The 5000-nt window shown below is 37.1% G+C and overlaps 1 protein-coding gene across 4 annotated transcripts in view; it reads left to right on the top strand.

Moving 5' to 3' along the window:
• LOC138028743 (neuropeptide SIFamide receptor-like) overlaps positions 1–5000 on the top strand; it is a 9718-nt gene that overhangs the window by 1205 nt on the left and 3513 nt on the right. Inside the window, exon 1 of one of the 4 annotated variants that reach the window (XM_068876343.1) lies at positions 1408–1524. The exons of 1 other annotated variant lie outside the window; for it this stretch is intronic. The gene's annotated coding sequence lies outside the window, so the exon portion shown is untranslated. Of the gene's footprint in view, positions 1–1407; positions 1525–4182; positions 4203–4604; positions 4723–5000 lie in introns of those variants that run through there. 2 more of the 4 variants (XM_068876346.1, XM_068876345.1) reach the window with 2 other exon arrangements.

Below are 5000 nucleotides of genomic sequence, written 5' to 3'. Positions count from 1 at the left end.
GCTATCTGTAGTTACTTTCTTGCTCTCAAATCATAAACGGGATTTTAAATGGCTGGATTTGAAACTGAGTTCACTGTTGAGAAAATAAGTGTAATTTTTTTGTAGCATTCGTTCAAATGACAGTGTTTGTCTTGATGCGAAGATAACGTTGACGCCAGAGTCGTTCCCAATTAGCTGTTCAGGTGGCTTAAACCACTTTCAACACTTTCACGAAACTGTCCATGCACAAGGATTGGTTCTTCGTCACTGTATCACCAACTGAAACGGTTATGTCATGAAATCATGCGAAACAAAATGCGTCCAATATTGTAACGCAACAGGTTACCATAGCAGCAGGAGATCGATCTCCTATCGTTTGTCGTTAAGTTCTTATAACTCGAACACAAACTCGGTAACCTCCATTTTTATTGCTGAAAGGTGATTATAAGCGAAAGTGGAAACTCTAGAAAAATAACGAAGAAATCTCTGGAGTAAGCTACGTTTACAATGAAAGAAATTAACTGGGGGGAGGGGGCCTTTATTTATTTTAACGTTGCAGAGACCTTCATCTCAGCCTTGTGGTCATTTTCCAGCGGTAAAAAATGGAGGTAGCCCCCTGAGTTTGTTTCTGTGATAAAAATATTTATCGTTTTTTCCCTTTAAGAGCGAAAATGAATGTTTTAGGTGACGTTTCCGTTCCTATGGTAACTTTCAAGGTTATGATCACATCTTGTTTATAATAATAATAATAATAATAATAATCTATTCATCCAATAAAAATGTGTCAGTATTCCTTGGGAATGCTGCCATTAACACATGTGCATGTGCATGAATCTCGATAGCTTAAGAAATTATTGGTGTTTTGCATGCATATGGTACCAAAACTATTCCACTAGGTGACACAGTTTTCTAGAGTAAAGACAGTCTTACATCGTTGGAACTGGCTTTAGCCACCTTGCCAAAATGTTTCAGTTCAAAGTCCATTTTTTTCGCTCAATAATCGGTTTTAGCGTTGTTATGAATATTCGCTTTTGTAACTCCGTCGGCATTATTTAAACAAACCTCGCAGTTTAAAATCGCACTTAAACGACCTTTCAGGGCTTAAAAAACGAGCTCCTGGCTTTAATGATACGGTCTATAATTAAAGTTTCTATATTCCGTGTGAGAATGACAGTTTCACTGAAAGTCGGTGAGGGAAAAGTGTGATTCCACTGTGAATGTGGGGGTTTGTTTGTCTACGCGTTTGGGTACTGTGGTCATTTCCGTCAATGTTAGGTCTTACTGCTTTTAATACTAATGATGGGCCTTAAAAGGTTATCTCCGAGAGTTGAAATGCAATTGTAAAAAGCATATCATTTGAAATAATTTGGATTCGCATAGGCGCAAGTCAGTTGGCAAATCACCTGTTCGTTTATGTAAACACTTTTCAATTTTGTGAACGACACTTGCTTGTCAAAAAAAAGCAAGATCAATTAAATCTACCAGTTCTCTTTGAGTAGATGAGGCGAATGGTTCATGAAGGCATTTATTTTTCGTGTAACTAAGGTAGGGGCTTTTATTTTCAAGAGTTAAGGTGAAAAAGGGGCTTTGCCTTGTATTCAAGAGCTGTATAATAAGAAATACGATATTGCGGTGAAGGCAAATATGCTGGCTGATTTAAGTTGTACTTTCTTGGTTCGTCAGGTGTGGGCTTGCACGTAAAAAACTTTTACCCTACTTACTATTTAAGCTTCACGCTATACATTCTCGAAGTATTACTGATATTTGAATTTGGATAGTGAACATTCTCTTGCACATTCGTAGAATTTGAGCGATTTTTTGTGACGTCTACCGTTGCCTGGTATTTTTTATTTATAACCGAACTTTTCCATCTCTGTAGAATCATTGGAAATATAAAGATTACAATTTTTTCATCACCATATATGTGATGTGACATTTGTTAGAGGCCCTTGTTCCGTTTGCCAAGGGTCTTGTTACGGTAAACGATATAAATTCGGAATGGTTTTCCTCTCCTAGTGTTGTCATTCTGTCTCTTCTCTTTACTCCCATTTCTGCTCTCTGTGAATTTAGTTCGGGTTAGTTGGGGTTATGATCGGTTTTTTGTTCATGTTTTTTTAATTTATTCGTTCTTTTTTGCACAATTTTACCGCACTGTTTTGGTAACAATTTTTGACTCTATGGTGCGCCAACACAGCAATTAATAACCTTAAGTCATAGTTTATATTTGAAAAAAAAATTAAGTCTAAATTTTACCTTAAAGTTAATTGAAAAGATCAGCATTATTTTTATAATAAGCTTGGCTTGTGTAAATGGGGTAACATTTTTTCAAAGAAAAACTTCGTTTCGCCTCCACAGTCCTACGGAGGGTAGAAATAGACCATTGTCTTTGCTGCTCATAAAGTTCCTATAATTACTCGAAAAAATCAGCTTTATTTGCTTTGTGTTATTTCCCAAATAATTATTCGTAACACAATCTTCTGTTAAATGTAGAACGCCAAATTCGCCTCCACTCGGATAATCGTCAAAGTTTGTAAAGATATTTGGTTTGTTTTCCGAGTCTGCAGATGATAACGCCAATTTTCGGCAAAAAAATCAGACCGCATGACCGTTCAAGTTTAATAGAGCGAACCTAATCCTGGGATTTCTATGGTAAAACGAAAAGTTTGATGTTAATTAGCGGCAAACGATTATCTTTTAGCAGCTGGCCAATCCTATGAAAAAGATCATAACCAAAGCAAACCGACATAACCTTCTTTTTTTATATGTAAATGATTAAATCAGCTATTCGATGAGTTTTTAGTATTGGCACATTCGGATCTCATTACTCAGATAGTGACAAAGAATTGGGCCCCTTTTTTGTTTTTAACAAGGGTGCGTTTTAGCGCAATTTGATTAAAACTGATCGGTGATGAATTTGCGCATGCATGCAAAGCGAACCGTGAGCTTATATCAGTAAGATACTTGATAGAATCCTTTAAATCCTCTAAAATTTAAATGGGTTTGTGTCAGTGAAACATGAATCTGTCGTTTATTGTTGGCCCGAGAGTAAATAACGGTCGTGATATTAAATGGAGATTTGCATCATCTTTGATATCGCGATAAACCTCCATGTTAAAACAAAATGGAGATTTGCATCATCTTTGATATCGTGATATACCTCCATGTTAAAACATTTCAACTGTCTAAGAGAATCTTGCATGATAAAAATATCACCAGGTTGATGAGCAAGGTTTTTGTGGTAAAATTAAATAGTTTAAAAAGAACCCGTTCAATGCTTTCACAATCAAATCACCGTAGAATGAACAAATGAGTAAAATCGCGAAATATTTTAAATTGCAAATTTATGTCATTCCCGAAGGTTACTGAAGTACGGCACGGTGTTTCTTTGTCAGTTACCTTGGAAAGAAAACATTTTTACTCCCTTTTTTCATCCTCCAACGCAACGAAAACGATGACAGATGCCATCAGTTCTCTTTACATTCAATAACGCAAGGTCAGTAATCAAAAATCGAAGTTCATCTATGTAAACAGCATGTGGGCTAAGACACTCAATCCGTTTTGCCTCAAACTGAATCCAAATAAAAGCGCTGCTTCAAAGGTACCAATCAGAGCCAAGGTTATATTTCCATATGGATATTGATTCTTAATCGCTGACATTTGAGGAAATCATTGTTGCTGAAAGATCCTAACACTGACAGATGTAGCCTCAGAATAGGTCTTTCCGGCCTTGTTTTGGCTTCTGGAAAATATCGATCGTAGACTTTCTCGGAAATCATATATACATTTATTTTCCTGTGTCATACACTTACTAAAAAGTACCTTTAATTTAAGCCTAAGGCATTTCTCTTTTTTTAAAATCATGGCTGATACATAAAAGTGCATAAAATGGCAACCGCAACCTTTAAAGGGAAATGAGTCAATGGTCAACCTCGACAGCTTCCGATCAAAGATGGATGTTTGAAACTAAAGCAAACTATAGGAAACAACGCACGCAAACTTCCAGATATTTACGCCCTAAATGACATCTGTTTACTTTTTTTCATTTCAAAGTACACTCCCCACTCGTCACGTTCTCCTTCTGAATTACACATAGGTTTTGTCAAGCAATGCAACAACAATCGAGCAAAATCAGTCCATTTCGATTTTTAACATCGGGCACCGATGTTTTTCCATTTAAAAATAGAATATACATCAGTCGTGGTGAACTAAAGGCACTGAAAAAGGTATTCCTTTCAGGTACCAGACAGCTAGTTACATGTAGATTATAAACTCGATTCCTGCAGACGTTAGAGGACGTGGCACGTAGTTCAAGGGTCCATTAGATCTGTGGTTTGTTTTTGAAAGCCCCTTGTTTTTTCACCAATCCCGAGAAGCGTTGTTACAGTTGCCTGAAGGCGCTTTTCACACACCGTTTATTTTCATGCCAAACTGCGTGTGGTATAAGTTAAACAGGAGCTGTTTGCTTTTGTCTGTAGTGTTTAAATTGTTAACTTAACTAATTACCTGCTTGGTTGTGATTGGTTATCAGAGCCTCACGAAAGTCTACAACAATGCCGTGTCAAAGAGAAAACAATGAATATGGTGATTACTTTGAAAAAAAATATATTTTTTCTTGCATATAACTTCTCAGTTCGTGCCGGGGAAAACGGTTATCATACGTTTTACACGCTGATCGCTCTTCTTTTCAGCCTGGGTCACAGGCATCTCAATCCTAGAAAATTAACGTTCGTTAACAAGATGACGGTGAGTAGGGACTAAATAGCTGTTATCCTGCTCCAAATTGGCAAACTCTAACGAACTGGTTTTGTAAACGCGAGTGCGATTTTCAGTGATTGCGACCGACTCGAATCAATGGCAAAAGGACGAAGTGTCGGGAAAGCGAGGAACGAGCTTTTACGTCAGTCCCATGTTAAGACCCCCCACGTAGATGCGCCATAACGTAACAAGAACCAGTGGAGTAATACTGTTTTACTAAAAAAAACCATCGATTCAAAAATGAATTACTTCCTGGTCTCCGTTTA

This window comes from Montipora capricornis, chromosome 13 (assembly GCF_036669925.1).
Source record: "Montipora capricornis isolate CH-2021 chromosome 13, ASM3666992v2, whole genome shotgun sequence".
In the NCBI taxonomy this organism is placed as follows: domain Eukaryota; kingdom Metazoa; phylum Cnidaria; class Anthozoa; order Scleractinia; family Acroporidae; genus Montipora; species Montipora capricornis.
The sequence above is the reverse complement of the archived record's forward strand: the minus strand, read 5'-3'. Positions and strand labels throughout refer to the sequence as shown.